General features: G+C 39.1%; 1 long non-coding RNA gene across 2 annotated transcripts in view; it reads left to right on the top strand.

Moving 5' to 3' along the window:
* The window catches only part of LOC136406683 (uncharacterized), a 56,163-nt gene that overhangs the window by 9,448 nt on the left and 26,406 nt on the right, over window positions 1-20,309 (top strand). The window contains exons 2-3 of one of the 2 annotated variants that reach the window (XR_010751679.1): window positions 15,225-15,304; window positions 15,802-16,196. This is a non-coding gene — a long non-coding RNA (uncharacterized lncRNA). Of the gene's footprint in view, window positions 1-15,224; window positions 15,305-15,801; window positions 16,197-20,309 lie in introns of those variants that run through there. The other variant, XR_010751680.1, reaches the window with a different exon arrangement.

Below are 20,309 nucleotides of genomic sequence, written 5' to 3'. Positions count from 1 at the left end.
GAGAGATTGTATTTAGCACCAGTGTAACAGGCTTGAGGTTGGGGGTGCTGGCACTGGGGTAGGTAATCTTTTTAAGAGATTCATTTTTTCTCATTCCTTTCAGAATAGCAGGGCCAATTTCACTTAGAATTTCCATACAGAGCAATGTTAACCATAGCATCTTCTAGAAAGTGGCAGTGTAAACTATTTCTTAAAAAAAAAAGATGAATCTCACTGGTAAATGCTTGTGAAAGATTGTCTCGATGTGCTCAGGAGAGAGCTAGACTCTCTTTGATTTTTGTCAGAGTCTCTTATTCTGGCTTGCTGAAGTCTCTACTCCAGTTAGAATTGGGGGTGAGAGAGGGAAAAAAGGATGTGAATTTGTCTTCACCATCAGCTACAAGGTGTAGATAGCTGGTGAAAGTAAAGCAAGCCTCTTAAATAAAAAAGCAATACTTAATTTAGGCACATTTTGTGCAAGGGAGTGGTGTTCAGTTAGGACTCCATGTGTGTGATTATTCTGGCCAGACCAGTCTCGCTGTAGTCCCTGTAGTCCCTACGGCAGCACAGAGTTAGATGGGATGGAAATCAGGGATGGGGGTGGCAGTTGTCAGAGGAGAATGAGCCATGTCAAGAGGCTCAGTTGTCTCCAGGATGCAGATGACATTGTGAGAGGCAACCAAGGATGGATATCAGTTTGGAAATTCTCCAGAAGATATTGGTAACAAGAAAAAGAAAATGCTAGAGGAGTTGCTGACCATCGAAAAGAGAGCAGTTAATGCAACTTGACCATTACTTCCACCATCATCATTGCCAACGTTCACCATGAGCCAGGCACAGTACTGTGGGTACTTTATAAATATTATTACTCAGCACCCTCACAACCACGTCTTGAGATCTTTTCTCAGTCCATTTTAGTATAAGAAATGGCAGCTCACAAAAGTTATGCTACTTGTCCCAGACTTCTTAGCGAGTATTTTCTGAATCATTTTGGACAGTGGCTAAGAGCGTCGAGTTTGCTCTCACATGGTCTTGGTAACCCAGTGTTTCTGACCACTGAAACCTCTATTGACCAGTAGTACTGTTAATTGGGTAAGTACTTGGTATCATCACTTTATTTCTTCACAGATTCCTTTACTACCTGTTTGCTGAAGATCTATCTGATAAGTGCTACACTAGGTTCTGGACCACAGGGATAAAATTTACAATCATCTTTTTCAAAAGGATAGTAGGATCAATATGAATTAGTACAGCAATCCCTTATTCTTCTTGGAGCATCCTTGGACAAGTTATTTCTTTTCACATTGGTGCCCCTGTCAGACTCACATCACTGTCTCCAGGAAACCCTTAGATATTTTGGAGCAGCACTGCAGTTTTATATTTAAGGGAAAGATTCTTTCTTATTTCTCAATTGTTATACCATCAAGTCTGAATAAAACATAAGCTGATCAATATAGAAAGTAACCATCACACTAGGCTACTGCCGTGACTATTTGTGGTGATATTTCCCCCTCCCTTTGCTCTTACTTCTGCATGATTTAACATTAAAGTTAAGGCAAGAACAACAACAGAACAGGAAAAGCAAATAAGATTTTAACAAGCTTTCAATAGACTGACAAAAGGAGATGGGAAACTAGAAACATGAAAATAATAAGCAGTAACTCTGCCAAGAAATACAGCCTCCAAATGGATCCTGAATGGGAAATTTACTTATTTATCTGCATCTTTCAGTTCAGTTTTGCGTTCACTATTTTTCTCCCCTCTTGTTTTGAAAACCATTTGGATTTATTGCATCTCCCGTTGTTCTTTTGAATTTTTTTTGTTTGTTTCTCAACGTCCAATCTCCTTATTTTTACATCTCTTTATGTTCAGATTTTTCAGACACCGTTTACTCTTTCTCTTTTTTTCTTACAAATAGTAAAAATCATGAAATGCACAGTTAGAGTTATTGTTAGTGCACAAATAGCTTAAGACAGATCGTAAAGTCCCCAGTGATCAAGGAACTATATAATGCTGACTAGCTCCAGCAGCGACAGCAAAAATTTTCATAAGCCAGATGCTGAGCTCTCAGCTCAGCCCCATCAACTTACCCTCACCATGTGAGGATGCCCCATTACTCTCCCAAAGAGCCTATTGCTTTCCTGACCCTTGGAGAAATTGTTAATTTCTCAGGTGCAGTTGCTAAGGTGTTTTCCCCAGCCTCACTCTTCCTTCAACTGTGTGTGACTCAAAGGGACGAGCACACGCAGCAGAAGGCAAGTGTGCCATTTTGTTGTTGTTGTTGTTGTTGTTTTGTTGTTGTTTTACCAGCCACAGAAAATTCAGATGCAGAATTTAAATCAGGGGATAATGTCCCATTGGGCAAGATGCTGACATTTGTAAGAAAAGGAGGTAAATAAAGCAGTTTTCATTTCCTAAACAGCAAGATTAGGTTGTTTCATAAACTAACATTTTAGATATATCACGATTCAAATGATCATGACTTAGGGTTCCAGAACATGACAGAATGTTAACTAATATTTTCTTCATTTACTGATTTTCTTAACCCACAAAAATTATCATTTAGTGTCAGTGTTTATAACATTAGTCGAGTTGTTAAATTTTCTTTTCTTTTTTTCTTTTTTTAACTTCGTTCATATAGTTCCCAAATTCATTATATGGGAGCATTGCATTTCTTAGAACTTCTCTCTCATAGACATGAGGGCATCACATCTCAGAAAGATTCTATGGTGAGCATATCATCTGCATGAATACGAGTTGGAGAAAGAACTGAGCAGCCAGGAGGATGATAATGTCAGTGACCCTTTCAACTCGTGGTTATAGATAGTGAGCTCAGTGCGAGTCAGGAGGACTCCTGCTTCCAGAGTGAACATGACCCATGGCTTCGGAGACTCTGAGAATCTAAAATACAGAAAGTGATGGTTCTGAACCACTGGGGCCAGCCTGGCCACACTCACACATGTGGTGTATTAGTTTTCTAGGCTGTCAGAACAATCTACTACAAACGAGGTGTCTTACAACAACAGAAATGTTTTCTCTCACAGGTGTAGGGGTGAGAAGAGTCTCCCATCAAGGGCTAGGTTCTCTGGGCAGAGTTTGAAGCAGAGAATCCTTCCTCGCTTCTACCAGCTTCTGTTGGCTGCTGGCACTCACAGGCCCCCTGAGTTTATAGGTGCAACACTACAGTCCCTGCCTCTACTTACCTGACCTTCTCTTCTATGTTTTTATATCTCTGACTGTGTCCAAATTTCCTTCTTATAAGGATGCTAGTTATGTTGCATTTGGGGCCCACCCTACACTATGCCTTTATTTCAACTTGATTACCTGCAAAGACTTGAGGCAGTCAGACAGACTCCCACATGCGCCCAACCGGGATCCACCCAGCACGCCCACCAGGGGGCGATGCACTTCCCATCCGGGGCATTGCTCTGTTGCAACCAGAGCCACTCTAGCACCTGAGGCAGAGGCCACAGAGCTATCCTCAGTGCCGGAGCCAACTTTGCTCCAATGGAGCCTTGGCTGTCGGAGGGGAAGAGAGAGACAGAGAGGAAGGAGAGGGGGAGGTGTGGAGAAGCAAATGGGCACTTCTCCTGTGCGCCCTGGCCGGGAATCAAACCCAGGATTCCTGCACACCAGGCTGATGCTCTACCACTGAGCCAACTGGCCAGGGCTATGCAAAGACTCTTTTTAAGTGAGGTCACATTCAAAGGTTCCAGGTGAACAAAAATTTTTCAGGGAACATTATCCAACCTGGTACACTAAAATTCCAAGTTTCCTTTCTGATGACATATCTAAAAGGCATCTCAAACTGTCCCTTACCCCTTATATATACTAAAATACATGTTCCACACAGTGTGTTTTACGTCTCGCTTTAACAACTGAATGCTTCCAAGTGATCATACCTAAAAACTAAGAATTGTTCCTGTGAACTCTTTTCTTTCATGGCTCATATCCAATTTACTAGAAAGTTCTCTTGTTCAGTTTCAAGTTATATTTAGAATCTGGCCACCTTTTCATAGCACCTACTGTAAATTCCCTTGTATGAGTGGCCGTAATCTCTCACCTTATCATTTCAATAGCCTTCCAGCTGGTCTCCCACTTCTGCCTCTCTTCACCTATAGTCTGATTTTAAGACACCAGATGAAGAGATCTTTTTGAAACAATTGTATGGCTCTTCTGCCAAAAGCCCTCCAGAGGCTCTTTGTTTCATTCAGAATGAAAGCTAAAACCTTAAAAGATGCAGTGGAACTTTGAGCCCCACGCTGTCTGGGCTCATCATTCCACCTCCCTTTCTCTGCCCCATTCACACTGCGCCCTTGAAATTGGTCAGACACACCAGTTATGCTGCCATCTTAGCATCCTGGCATGGCTATGTCCTCTATCCAAAGACAACTGTGAAGTTACCAAAGTCTCTACATTGCTGGAGAAGTCAGGGTAAGTTGGACCAAATCTTGTTCAAAATGATGTAAACTGAATTCATGTGTCATTCTTAGTTCTCTGAACTAAAACAAAGCAAACTCTTACAAATTGCAATAAATACTCCTTTCGATCATTTAAATGATTTTAATAATAACAATATGGTACTTTCAACATACTTTTATACATGTACTAGGCACCATATCAAAGTGACTTTTTTTACATTGTGATGTAATCTATAAACTTTTAGTGAACTTTAAGTCCATTAGGATATTGAAAAGATGACCTTAAGCTATGGCAAGGGAGAAAACAGTGTAATTATGTGAGGAATGGAAAACTCTCTTTCCTGTCCTTCTCCAATACAATCATGTTGAGTGCCTAAACCTGGTTCCATAGGTTCCTCAGTAGCTCACAGGGAAAAAATGGATTTATGGGAAATCCCAAGGCTTCTCCCAAATTTTCCCAATCAATACTCTTGGATCCATTATATGGATTTATTTCCTTAGAAAAAAAGAAATTGAATGAGAAAAGATTTTTTAAAGACTAAAAGGATTATCTAAAGAAATACTAAATAGCTCCAGACAAATAATTAGCCTTAAACTCAAAAGGATAACAGACATTGTTTATCTATGAAAAGAAAGAAACAAACAGATTTCAAACAAAAGACACAAGGATTTAAAGAGAAAATCATACAACAAAAGTCAGAAATGGAAACCAAGCAGGCAGAGCTCAGGAAGCCTATGAAAGAGAACAATGAAAACAGAACAGAGAGAAAGGCACACAAGAAAGAACAATAAGACATGACTTCAACAGAAGATGCTGTCAGGAACCTTGCAAATGGGTTTGAGAAGATTGCACAAAATGAAACAATAATAAAATACCATTCAAGATTGATTACAGAAAATACACTCAGTATGGAAGACAGAAAATGAAAAATTAAGTACACGTTAAAAATGAAGTTCTTGAAGATGAGGATAGAAAATATGGAACATAAGTCTTAGATTTGAAGATAAAAAAATGTACACCTGCCCCTGTCCCCAAATTATTGACATAAAAACATATTGGTGATATGAACCTCAAGAATAAAGAAAGAAATAGTGTTTCTATTTTCAGTAATAGGGTTTGGATCAATACTTTTTCTCTAAAAATAACAAAAATTGTTAGACAATATATATAAAAAAATCTTTTAAGTAGTGGCTTGCTGAAAAGATTGTGAGCAGCGACTAAGACAAAAATGTGTGGACATGTAGGAGTATAAGTGGTGCCCTGCACTGGCATAGAGGGCCAGGTGAGGTAGGGCATTTGTACTGCTGGCAAACATGGGTCTTTCATTTGCAAGCAGGGTCCATTCTATGCTGAACAGAGAACGTCTCCATCTTAGCCTGGGAAAGTGAAAGTGAACAGGAAGTAACCCTGTCCTCAGAGGACACAAGGTTCTTTCGATGCCCAACAGATAAAGGGTGCTAAATAAAGGAGAAGGAAAAACAACTCTGAGGAATTGCGGTTAATTGCTTTGCTGTTGCTTGTGTTTGTAGTTCAGATCATGTTGCTTCATAATTCAAATCGGAAGCCAAAAGGTAATTGTTTCAAGTTGATAAATACCCATTTTGTTCATTTAGCGATTCCTCATTTGAACGGAATGATTTACAGTAATTATCTGATGAGAGTGGGAACGGGAATAAGTCAGTAGAATAAAAAAAGTTCCCATTTTATATCTTTAGCATTTTTAAAATTGTATTTTTTGTCATTTTTGTTATTATTCATAAAACAATTTGAAATGTAATATTAATTTGTGGAAGTGTCTAGCCATCAGTTTTTATATACAGCCTATCTGGGTGCTTTGGTTGGGGAGAAACTTGAACTTCAAAGCACCCGCCTCCAATTCAACATTGGTGATGTTAGGATTACATATATCCATTCTGGAATCAAGCAGACTTTATTTCAAATTCAATTTACCGTATTCCCCATGTATAAGACACACCCTTTTTTGAAAATGTTGGGGTCTAAAAACTGGATGCGTCTTATACAGTGGTTGTAGATTTTTTTTACTTTCATTTACCGCTTCTTTGCACTTGTTTTTGCGCTCACTGTTGAAGACAGTGATTCGTCATCAGACACAGATGAGGACAAGCTAATGGATGGGAGTTTTGAAAGCGATGAGGAGTTATATGAATTTTATGGTGAATAAAACTTGAGTTCAATAACTTTATGTAATACATTTTTTTTTTCAAAATTCGAGCCCCAAAATTAAGATGCATCTTATACACGGGAGCGTCTTATACATGGGGAAATATGGTATATTATTTATACTTATTTGAATAGGTCAACTCAGTATTGTTGTGGGAGTTACATGAGTCTATATGTGTATAAGGCACTTAACGCAGTGACCGGCATGAACATGGACTCACATAAAAGTCCTGGCAATGAGGCACTGGGGTACTTTTACTTTGAAAGCCTCACTCTTGGTCAAGTGCCCATACCTCCTGAGCAGGAACATAAAAACTTCCCCCATGTTTTATTCTATGAAAATATCAACATAATAAAAACAATGTAGAGGCTTTTGAATTTTATTACAAGGAGTTATGATCCATGAAATAATTTTTTACAGTTAAGCTATTTTCCTTAAAGCTCACAAATACTAAAATTTAGATTTTCCTTTAATGACAACACTATGCCCGTCCTTTCTTCATTCCAATTTCTTTCTAGTGACATTTCTGTAACCCATAGGATGGAGTGAGAGAATGCTTAGGTTGACAGAAGAACCTTGAGTTAGAGATAGTGGGCTATGTTTTGAGATCCAGCCATGTTCATAAAGAGACAGAAATCTTGTGACAAGTCGCCCATCCTTCCCAGGCTTTACGATTTAGTATTGAATCCTGGCTTACACTCTACTCATGAATGAGTTCATCGAAGGTTTACAGTATGAGGGAAAGAAAGATACAAATGTATCTTGTATCATTTCCATAACCGCGGGGTTAAAACAACTGGGACTTTTGTGTGAGTTACTTCTTTTTTACTGACCACATTTCGTGTATACTGATCATCTTTTTGTGTGTATGTATGGATGCTTTCTGTTAATATTAGTTAAGATGGTAAAATAATAGTTTTTCCTTATTCTTGTTGAACACATAGTAGATGTTTAATAAAAATGATGTTGATTGGTTAATTAAAGACGAAACTCTGGGGTTGGTAAAGGGAAGAGCAACTATAATAGATGCTGTTTTTTTTCTCTCCCTTTGCAGGCTAGGAAAAGGAGACAAGCAGACTAGAGGAAGGTTTGGTTTATAAAGAATCTTCTCTCGGTTCCCTAGCGAGCTCTGACAAGGTCATTGTTTAGGTATGTGTAGTGATGCATTTAAAATAAAGCCTTTACAAAAGTGTCTCTTAGGGGAACCGTTAACAGGTTAAAATGTTGGAACTCTCCTCTGGCATGCAGATCTTTTATGATTTGACCACTGTCTCCAGTAGCTCATCTCCCAGAACTAGATGCTCCAGAAATATGTAAACATTTTTTAATTCTCCCAATAGTCTCCCAAAGACAGTTAATGCCTCTTGTCTTTGTGTTTGATGTAGACTGTTCCAATTCAAATGCACTTACTCTATATAAAAAAAAAAAGTCCATTTATCTATGGAAACCTAGCTCAGTGTTCACCTCCCCCAAGAATCTTTCCTTCACACTGATGACCCTCCTGACACTCGGCCTCATCCTGAAACCTTCCAACCCTATGTCCTGAATCTGTTCCTTTTGCTGCACTCCGCCCTGCTCAGTGTGTGGGCATGCCGAGCTTGTGTATGCATGTTTGCACCCGTCTCTCTTCCTACACTAGAATAGAGGTTAGGGACAGATTTATAGTCATTGGTATAATTCCAACACTAACCCAACTATTTGCTAAACAATACACTTAACAAACTAGTGAATGAAATGAGTAGGCTCCAACTATAATCGATTTGATAGTTTTATTGGTATAACTTTAATAGTTAGCTCAGTAATTTTGTTTGCTGTTTAATAGCTTTACAGTGATCTTATTTATATAATATATCAGAACATTTACCCATTAAAACTGAACAAGTCACTGATTTTCAACATGTCTTTGTAGGTTTGCACTTCCCACTATTTTGCCAGAGGACAGTTTTTCTGGACATCTTGCACGGACCAACTAAATAGCTTTAACTGAAAAATAAATAACAAATAGAGAGAGACAAGAAGAAGGGACTAGGGAGGAAGGGACTACGATATATGATAATTATTTTAATGTCTTCTACAATCATACTAGTTAAAGTGAAATATATGACATTAATCACTAGTTAAGGGAAGATACGCTTTTAAGTCTGATTTGTTATATATCTCATCTAGGAACGATTAAGTTAATTCTCTTTATACTTTTTTTTTTTTTACTAGTTTCATTATAGCTCTTTTTAAAGTCTGCCTGATATATCATGTTTTGTGTATATCTGTGTGAAAGAGCAAGAACCATAAATTATATTTCTATATGGTTCTTCAGGACTTGTACTATTTTGTGCATAGTAGAGCAAAATAAAAAATATGGCATGTCAAACTGAGAAACAACAGAGGGAAGTGGAAGAAATGATAGATCACAGAAAATACATGACGGAAATTAAGATCACAGCCCTGTTTGGACTCTAAAACTTGGACTCTGTAAAGAACTGGTTTGTAAATCTCTCTAATTTCATTCTTCCACTTCAAATTACTGGAGGAGATTTGTCCTTAGCAACTTCTAACTCCAGAAGAACAAGGTATGAGATAGTAGCCCTCTACTTAGAAAAATCAATTCACCTCTCATTTCTGGATGAGAGGTTGCCAGGCTTTAACTATTCCAAGCAATCTCCCATTGCAGTTTATGTAGGAATCTAAAGAGAGTAAAGTACTCAGTTAAAATCCCAAAGATATTTCAAGAAATAATTATCCTTAAATGGAGGCAGTAAAAAGGCATCAAAAAAAGTGAGCCCCAGCCCTGGCCGGTTGGCTCAGCGGTAGAGCATCGGCCTGGTGTGCGGGGCACCCGGGTTCGATTCCTGGCCAGGGCAAACAGGAGAGGCACCCATCTGCTTCTCCACCCCCCCCCTCCTTCCTCTCTGTCTCTCTCTTCCCCTCCCGCAGCCAAGGCTCCATTGGAGCAAAGGTGGCCGGGGCGCTGGGGATGGCTCCTTGGCCTCTGCCCCAGGCGCTAGAGTGGCTCTGGTCGCGGCAGAGCGATGCCCCGGAGGGGCAGAGCATCGCCCTCTGGTGGGCAGAGCGTCGCCCCTGGTGGGCGTGCCGGGTGGATCCCGGTGGGGTGCATGCGGGAGTCTGTCTGACTGTCTCTCCCCGTTTCCAGCTTCAGAAAAATACAAAAAATAAATAAATAAATAAATAAAATAAAAAAAAAAAGAAAAAAAAAGTGAGTCTTCCCCCCCCCCCCACAATCCGCTCCGCTGGCCACCTGAACCCAAGAAAAAATACTGCATAAGAAAGGTAGCACGTTTGCGTCATTATGTGAATCCTGTGAAACGAGCGCGACGGCCTTGGAGTTCAAAGTTCAGTCTAACTTCTTCATTAGTTGAACGCATATTACATTAGATCTCGTTGAATTGTGGGAGTTGTCCATCAATGAGTAATAGCTTCTTAACTGTATATAAATGTCTATGTCCCTTAATCTGGTGAATTTTTACTTCTCACTCTTTTCATTTAATGTTTACACTTCCATATTCCAAATTCTTGACACTTTTTTTAAATTAAGTGTCCACTTATAGGTAGGCAAGTTCTATGTCACAAGCATATTAAAGTATTTTTATTGCACCACTAACTGCAAATCCATTGTATTATTCATCTCTTGCCACCATTGCCAGATATATTTGATTGACTGCAAGGCCATATACCTTCCAACAGCCTTGAAATGATCCTTTGTGAAAAGTCTTGTTCTAGAGCAAAGCCATCATCCTTATGAAACGGCAAGTAAGTAGGGGGCTGCATCATGTCTCCTTAAAGCAAGAACTGGCTGCTTTGCAACTTTTTGGCCTGATGCGTCTTAATTTGTAATGCACAGGGCTCTGTTCAAAAGAATAACATATTTCATTTCAGTTCACAGAACTAATGCTTGATGCAAAGAGAGATAGAAAATAAGATCGGTCCTTTATTGGTGATAATTATACCAACAATACCGAGCAAGATATGGAAGGGTTAGATAAAAGCAAATGAACTCACTGTTTAAATTGAGTTTACTAGATGGAATCATATATCGAAGTACAAATCTTTTGACTGTTCAATTAAAACCACCTTATTTTCCCCAACAACTTAGGGGTTCGTTTCTGTATTATTTTGCATAAGTATTTCAACCAATTTCCATAAATTTGCATTTCTGTTCCAAAAGCCTAATGCCAATTATGTTTAATAAATATAATTAATTATTGCATTCCACAGCAACTGCATTCAAATCTAGTTTGCAGTCAGAGACCTCAGAATAGCTAAGTATTGGAAACTGTGGGCTAGTAAATAAGCAGAAGTCCAGGCCACAGTTCCCACAGCCACCGAAAACTAAGGTTGGGACTGCTTCTCAAAGAGATGAAAATATATATATTGGATATGGGCTGCCTCAGAAGCTTTGTGTCAGCAAACCTAAGTCAATGCTTAAACATCAGTAAAGAGCAAAGGACCTGCTGGTGCCTACATGAACATCCGCAAGTAACCAGCGCTTTTGCATGTAATCCTCAGGCTGACTTGGCCACCTGACGTGTAAGTGTAATTTGCCCTTTCTAGCATATCCCTCCCAGAGGAGAGGTTGGAAGAAGAGGGCTGGGCCTGAGTAACTCATGCCTGATATAAAACTCTGTTGTCCCATTCTGCCTTATTGGGCAAATAAGTTGGTAAAATATGATTTTTATGCTCACTTTGTTAAAAATGGTGCTGCCAGGTGAAACTGCTAATTACCTTTCTGCTTGGGAAGGGCCACTGATATGCTAATGTGTGCTGGAGAAGGGGTTTCCACGCCAAAAGGTTATAAGAAGCAGGAGGCCAGGTTTTTGCAGAGTTTGTGTAGAGAGAAGGAAATGAGGAACTGGAGGTGATTTCAACTGGTGGGGGGGCATTTGATTCTAGGAAATACTGGAAAAGATTCTCCTGGTTGTGGAACCAGAGAATGTGTGAGTGGGTTTTGGAGCCCTCTGTGTGTTTGTGTTTACTCGCCAGCCAGTTGCAAGGCTAGAATAAAGGAATGGCTCACCAGTTTTTGGCTCCACTGTTTCTTTACTGTCTGTCTGAATCTAATGGGAGCCTGCACCTGCCTGGCGGCGACCTTGACGACGGCCACTACTGGCCGTACAGGCGTTCATTCAGAAAGCAACAGAAAAGCATGCCATTGTTTTTTAAAGCACATTGAAGGGTATGGGTACATACTATATATTGTGAATTCATGCTTTCCTAGAAAGTTCAAGCCACCCAGGTATGTTGTGTTGCATGTTTGCTGTTATGGAGCAGAAACAAACAAAAAGCTAAAAAATAAAAATAAATAAATAAAATAAATAAAAAAATTAAAGCAAACAAACAGAAAAACTAGAGTGAAATAGGTTTAGCATGGGTTTAAAAAATGTTTGCGACTCGTCAGCTTGGGAGTGACCCTCTCCCTCTTTTAATCATCAGAATCTCTGATGGAATTAGGAAACTAGAATAACTGGCCACACTGGATGTGCGCACTGGGTGGCTTCAAGTTCAAGTCTACATAGAACCTTTAACGCAGGGGGGATCGGGCAAGAAGTAAGTGACTGGCCTTCTCCTCTAACTTGAGATGCATCTGAGACATATCTCAGTTATTTTTTGAATTGATTCTTGCCTGAATGCTCCTTTGGGATTTTATTTTATTTTTTTTGTATTTTTCTGAAGTTGGAAACGGAGAGGCAGTCAGACAGACTCCCGCATGCGCCCGACCGGGATCCACCCGACATGCCCACCAGGGGGCGATGCTCTGCCCATCTGGGGCGTTGCTCTGTTGCAACCAGACTAGCGCCTGAGGCAGAGGCCACAGAGCCATCCTCAGCGCCTGGGCCAACTTTGCTCCAATGGAGCCTTGGCTGCGGGAGGGGAAGAAGGAAACAAAGAGGAAGGAGAGGGGGAGGTGTGGAGAAGCAGATGGGCACTTCTTCTGTGTGTCCTGGCCGGGAATCAAACCCAGGATTCCTGCACACCAGGCTGACGCTCTACCACTGGGCCAACCGGCCAGGGCTTAAAAAAATATATTTTATATATTGTAATTTAATAAGTATTCAGGAGGGCAATTCATCCTTCCTTCCAAGACGTGGGGAATCCTGGCTTGTTTGAACTTTAAGTCACACTACTGGAGCCACATTTTTGTCTGAGGTTGACATTCAAGGAGTGCTGATGACACCAGTGGGGGACCTGGTGGCCCTGAGCTGGTAGGTGACACAGTGGGAAGAAAGCAGCCAGGACTGTTCTCACATGACCTCCCGGGATCCTGTTCTGACAGTCTTGTTTAGACAGATGACAGATGTGTGCAAAGCCACAAGATTTAAATATACGAAGGCGGAGTTGTCTCCTGCATTCCTCGGACCTGCTATGTGGGACAAAGTTGAGCCTGTCTGGTTGGGGCAGAGTATGTAGAAAATATACCCTGGCCTACTTAGGAGTGCCTTATGGTAGGCTCTGTATAGAATTAGGTTTAACCAAAGCTGCTTGTTTTATTCCCCAAAGGGGGGCCAGAGTTTATCATGGTTATCATTTCTTATAAAGTGACTGGGTCTCAGAATTTTTATCTTAGAGATTTCAAAATGGCTCCTTTTTCACCTTCTTATGTGAGTGAAGCTACGAGGTACATTTTGTATATTTTCAATAAAATAATACATATTAACCTGCATTAAGCCCACTTTGGGTGTAATTGATTCTTTAAGAGGTGATTACTAATATACTCATCCCATGACATGGCAATATAATGAACTGTGACCAAAGCCCATGTGTCCAGTAGCTGCAGAAGCGTTTATGCCTGCCATCAACTTCAGTGGCTGGGAAGCCACAAAGCTTTCATCCTGTACTTAATATTTCATGAGATCTGACATCACTCAGAAATCCAGAAATTTCTAAGAGTAAAAAGGGAGTCTTGCTGCCCCAGAGTTATCCCAACATTGTAAGTACAGTGGATCTTCAACTGGATTTTTTTTTTTTTTTTTGGTTACAGAGACAGAGTGAGAGACAGAATGAGGGACAGATAAGGACAGATAGACAGACAGGAAGGGAGAGAGATGAGAAGCATCAGTTCTTCATTGCAGTACCTTAGTTGTTTAATGATTGCTTCCTCATATGTGCCTTGACCAGGGGGCTACAGCAGACTGAGTGACTCCTTGCTCAAGCCAGTGACCTTGGGTTCAAGCTGGTGAGCCATGCTCAAACCAGATGAGCCCGCGCTCAAGCCAGCTACCTTGGGGTTTCGAACCTGGGTCCTCTGCGTCCCAGTCTGAAGCTCTATCTACTGTGCTACCACCTGGTCAGGCTCCAACTGAATTTTGAGTGCTTCTTTTGTGCTGAGGTTTGGTTGGTTTTGGGAAAACTCCAAAACATTCGTATTTAGAAGGCGAGTCTTTAAAAAGATTATTTTTCACTACAATTAACTCTTAGGAAAGGGGCTACTGGAGAGCAGGTATTCTGAAACTAAAGTGTGTGTGAGTGTGTGTGTGTGTGTGTGTGTGTGTGTGAGAGAGAGAGAGAGAGAGAGAGAGAGAGAGAGAGAGAGAGAGAATTCTTTGCAGAATCTTTGCTGTAATGGAGTATTTTCAGTATTTAATGTGTTTGCCTCCCTGACCCTGAGCTCAGTCTTCTATACCCAGTTCCACTAAACATACAGGGAAAGATGACCATGGGCAAGAGTATTGCAGTATAGCCTAGTGTGACCCAAGCAGACACTTCTAAATAAGAATATCAGCAGGACTATCAAAGCACCCAACTTTACAAGGCAAAGATCATTTGCCTTGGAACTTTGGGCGATGACAACTTAGATGCCCCTCTTGTCATTTACTCACCTTCACTTGGGTTTCTAAGCAATAATTCATGTAACAGATGACATCGTGGAATAAGATAACTTAAGGTGATCTTGTCAAACCACCACCTAGATGTCATTTTATTTTTTTACATATCTATAATGTGGAATATTTTACAAAACACATAGTTTATCTTCACAACAGACTCTTGAAGGAAATAGGTCTGGGTGGGGTTGGAAAAATGAAACTCAAGAAGAGTTATGAGACTTGCATTGACCCAGGTTACGTGCAGATTTTAGGTTCAGTCTGAGATCCAGATCAAATATCATCATCTTCTCCAAAAACCTTTATTCATACTCTATTAATGTCTGTTAAGGGTGATGGATCTTGTTACCAGAATATCTTCAGTTAGTTAAGAAAGGTGATGGGTGGGTTAAAGCAAATTTGGAGGAATAATTATTTCTGCAGATAAGAAAAAAGGGCTGTGGATGAGAGGAACAAAAATATCAAGGAAGACAACTGTTGGTAAGACAGGGAAAAGGACAAACACTGTCTTGGGAAAAGACAAAAAAAAAAAGGAGACTCAAAACAGCAGACATGTAGAAAACACCTAAGTGAGGCTGCTGCTTGGGTTATGCTCTCTATGCAACCCCCATATTCCTCCCTAACTTACCTATGGGACAATCTATATTGGTGACAAACACAAGGGCGTGAGGATGTTCCTCCTCGGTTATGAGATGTGGTAGGTCAAAGGTGACATGAAGGGGAAATAGCGGATCATGCTGAAATACACTACAGCTAATTCACAGTATTTCCAAGTGTTTTGAAATCATCTGTTTATGTTTGTTTCGTAGGCTGGATTATAAACTGGTCAAAACTGTTTTCTTCATTGTTTCAACTTTCGTCTTTATTTCTATGTGGAATGTGACCTACAGTAAGTAGATGCTTACTACATCTTATTTGAAATTTTCTTACTGTCTAAAACTTTCTTTCTGGCAGCCCTAAAAAGTAATGCCTGGAATTAATAACAGCCCTAGCACCTAAAGAAATATATTATGCTAAAGTTTGTTTTAAAACTTAACAAGTTTTAATGTTTATATATCCTGCCTAGTCCTAGGGAGAGTAGATGATTGATATATCCTTTAGGGGGTTTTATTTTATTTTACTTTATTTATTTATTTATTTATCTATCTATTTTTGCTTTGTTGTTATTGTTGCTACAAATTATAAAAATCTATAAAGGGTAATTTGAGCAAATGTAAATTTACTGGAAAGACATTGGGTAGCTCACAAAATTGATATATACAATAGAAAACCAGTCCACACACACATAGTTTCAAAGAGAACAAGAACAGTAAGGGGTAGAAAAATTATTCAGCCAGGATATCAGGTGATAGAGTTAGGATAAATAAATATCATCCATGTTTTCAGATCTGGAAACCTTGTTGCTGAGATACAGAGCTCCAGGAGAAAGAATCTGATTGGTTAAGCTTCAGTCTTATGCTCACCCACCCATTAGCTGTGCCAAGTTGGAGGGAAATGACCTGGTCATAGGAGTCTACAGAGTCTCCAAAGATCCGTTCGGCTCCTGTGGTGGAGGGAATGAATGATTTATAGTCCCGTCCAGATTGCAATCAATGGAGGAGTGGGAATTCATAAAAGAAAATAATGAGGGCTTTTTGAAATTACCCATGGATGCTAACCAGCCAAAAGAGTGAATAGTCACAGCATTGGGGCACCCTCTGCAATGGTGCTTCCCATGTTCAGAGAAAAACAACAGTGGAAGCAGCTCAAAATGACACCATGAATAAGAGGCAAAATGAGAAATCAACCCTCTACCCCCTCTCTACACACCACACACACACACACACACACACACACACACACACACTATGAAGCCACACACACACACACACTATGAAGCCACCAAAAGTCATGGAGCACTCAGAAAAGTGAACAGCACCACTTCAGCAAAGGAGAGAATTTTAGAAATGAAATCAACAGAGGAAGACTTCTGGATGGGTTCATGTTTTCTTTTGTGTTTGAATTGTCTTCCTCGGGTGCCTTAAAGCTAAACTTTCTTTCATTTGTCAAAGAAATTGTATTTCCCATGAAATGGCAATTTACTCTCCCAATTTCCAACAGCTGTCTATCTTAGAGGCGTTCTCTCAGAGTATCTATTTAAGAGCACCTAAAAGAATCTGGAGTCTTGATCATGAATGGTTTAGGAGAAACCAAGCCTGGTCTCGTTCAGTAGTCCATCATTTCTATCTGTCACTGACAAGTCACCAGGCCACTGAAATTGCAAATCATTAGTCATGTCTTCTTGAAGCACAGACGCAAAGCAATACAAAAGCAGCAGCACTGAAGTGTTTCTGGAAGATAGATTCTTTCTTTTCCATGCACTGATCATATTCGAATGACCTTACAGATTTAAAAAGATTACACATGCAAGCACTACCAGACTAGATTCATGCCAGCCTATTTTAAGTATGCAGCAAAGCTGCAAATTTTGCTGATTCAGGATTCTATAGTAGGAAAAGGAATTCTGATAATCCTGTTGTGAGAATATGATTCACAAGATTACCAAGAAAGATGACACTCGGTACTCTTTTGTAGAAAAGATTAGAAGGTCACTAATGAAAGTTTTCTAAATCTTGAAGAGATAAAAATATAATATGCCAAAGTATCAAATTGAAGCAAAACTGAATTTGTTAAATACACCTGTTTTGCAAAACCAAACCATTGCTGGTTATGCCACCTTCCATGAATTGCCTGCAAACAGATTTTAAAAGGTGCAGAACATTTTACAGATCACTGAAAACCTAAATACCAAAGAGCCCATTGAGGTGAGATATATTTAGCTATCCACTGTGCCTATGTCTGCATTCACCATTTTTACCTGCTGCTATGTCAAGGACTTTTAATGCATCATTTTAAGAAATGCTCCTTTTGCAGGTAAAAAAAAAAAAAAAAAAAAAGATCTTGATGCAAATCTGCATTGGAGGATGCAAACTTTTTTCCCTAAAAATGTGCATTTATGCCTTGGGGTTAACCTCAGGCTCTGTCAAGAATACATTCGAAATGAGGAAGAAGTAGTTTGTAGGACTAGGAAATTTGGAACAGTGCCTAGTAAAAAAATCTTTCTCCTCCCCTTCCCCATTAAATTATGTAATTTTGCTTATAATGCACAATTCCTATTAAAAATATATTCATCAGATTAACTTTATTTGAATATGAAAGTCAATTTGTGTCTAAGAAAGATAGCCAAAGCAACTCTCAGAAGGGTGACCTTGGATCGTTCCAGAAACATGATAGTTCATATATTGGTTCTGGTCCAGATGTCATTGAGAAGGAGGAGGGGAAAAGTCTTTGGCAAGATCCCACTTATTTTGATATCAGATATGTCTGTTCCCTCGAACTAGATGTAGTTTCTCCACATTAGTCATATTTCAATATTGGGTAGACAGATGAACTGGTACCATTGAAGTTCTAATACTGATTCCCTCTTGCAAAACTGAAACTTTGAGTTGCCTTGGCACTAAAAGTGCTATACATATGCAAAATTAAAGACAGAGAATTAACTGGTACTCCAATCAAACATCTTAAAAATGGATTCAATAGAGGGCCACATTCCATTATGTTTCTCCTCTAAATGCTATGGGATAACCTCTGTCCATGCACGAATATTCTTTCCAGATTAATGACTGGTGTTCCCAATAGAGAGAGTGGAAATATCCTCTAAATATTATCGTATATAGCTATTATTTCTACTGCATTAAATCAAAATTTTGTGTTGATCCAAAGGGCGTAACTTTTTTTTTTGAGAACCCTGTCAATTTTTCAGACTGGCTTATGAATGTAATATTAAAAAGATACAAGGAACCATAATATAAGTGACCACATTTCCTGATAAAATACATTAATGACTGTATCCAACAAAGAATGAGACACTTTATATTTGCATACTAATTTGTAAAATTAGCATAATAATGTTTAGAGACATATTTTTAATATGTAAACATTAGCATGAAAAATGCTTTTGAAAACCTTTGAAAAATGGATGGATTTTTTATGGAGCTAGTTTAATAAGTGCTTTTATATGAGACATGTGTACTAATGGTTGTTATAATGTTCACTGGTAACCTTGAACTATGTAGAAAGGACATACTTTAGTGGGAGTGTTAAAGGTGTCCCTTGATGAAACAGAGGAGAGAAAAAGTGAGATCGTGGGAGGTTTGTTGACCTCTGAGCCTTTTCCACACCTGCATGCGGAGGTTTATTATAGAAAGCTATGCCTGTTTCACATAATACAAGTCAAAAATACCTCTTTCTACTATGTTTGGTCTATGTGCATTGGTATTATGCACATGGTCTTCACCTAGTTTAGATATGAGAACTTGTCAATTCTTAATGATAGAAACCTGGCCAACCAAGAAATTTAAGGAGAGGCAGGGCCAGCTAATCTTCTACAAGCATGCTGCCTTGTAACTGTAAGTTTTGGATCAATATCTGTCACATAAATGACTGGGTTTGTTTATATATATATATATTTATTTATTTGAAAGCAGGTTTCAAAAGTCCACATAATCAGTCCAATAGTGAATTCCAGCTCTTCATTCTGTTTGCTACTTTGACCATCACCTTGCATGACATGTTCACTCAAGGTAAATGTAACATCAGGCCAGCGGAGGGGAATGATGCCCTTTATGGTCTATATCAGGCAAACAGAAGCTTCCTAACCAATGAACCTGCACCCTGGTAATGCAAGGATTAAAATTTAACAGATTTTTTCTAAGCCACATATTTGAAGTTTTTGCCAATGAGAACTAATTTCCAATATTAATCATGGTATTTAAAAGGATACTCGTTTTGGCAACCTTTTTTCCTGACAGTCACCAAGCTACTTAGTAAAGCATTGTTATTAATGTACATATGGAGAACAGGAGCCAATTCTAGAATAAGAGTTTTTTAATTAGGAGAAGAGCTAGACACCTCTGGGTGTAAATTCCTGAGTAGAGCAGCCATCGGCACGTGTTACCCAGTTAACAAACCCATGACAGGAGAATATTGAGGACTATGTTGGAATATTTTAAAGCAAATTTTATGCATTTCACCAACACCACATTGCTCTTGCCACTCTGGCTCCATACATAATGGAACACCAGATACATTTTGTACTCTTGGTTCCATAGAATGCCTAGTGTCCAGACATCACAGTAAATCATCAACCTTACCAATTTTTTAGTCCCTATACACAGTATGGAGTGCCAACGCTGCACAAGGCAATGCTCAAGCAGGATACTGGATGTAAATGTGCATAAATACTCCAGCCTACAAATTGTTGCAGTTAAAGGCATAGATGCAACTTTTATTTTATTGTACATACTACTACTGAATCCTAACCAATAATAGTAAGTCCTCTGAAGGTGTGTATCATTATTTTATTCATCTTTGAATGAGCAAAAAACAATGTCTTATATACATCAAGATGTACAGGCTATAGCACCTAATCAGTAGATATTTGTATGGAGGTTGAACCATGATCTTAACTCAGTGACTTGTTTTTTAGAGTGGTATTTCTGTGAATGAAGAAAATGGAAATCCTAGTATGCTTAGAGGCAAAGTCAGAGACTAGGTTTAATAGTTCTGTGTCCTGGACAAGACTTGTACTTCCTTTGAACCTCCATTTCTCACCTGCAAAGAAGAATGGGAACCTTCTGCCACTCAGTGATTGTAAAGATTAAGTAAAAACACATATAACAGTTAAAATGGCATGCTTCATTCATAAAATTCATTCAATATTATGAACAAAATAATCATCTAACAAATGATAACTTGCTTTACAATTTTTTTCTCCCTGGAAATTTAGTATAATAAACATTATTGTACTTCTGGATTGGAGTACAGAATTGACTCATGAATATAAACCGATTATA

The sequence above is a fragment of the Saccopteryx leptura genome, chromosome 5 (assembly GCF_036850995.1).
Source record: "Saccopteryx leptura isolate mSacLep1 chromosome 5, mSacLep1_pri_phased_curated, whole genome shotgun sequence".
NCBI classification, from domain to species: domain Eukaryota; kingdom Metazoa; phylum Chordata; class Mammalia; order Chiroptera; family Emballonuridae; genus Saccopteryx; species Saccopteryx leptura.
Note: the sequence above shows the minus strand (reverse complement) of the source record. Positions and strands in the feature narration are given on the sequence as shown.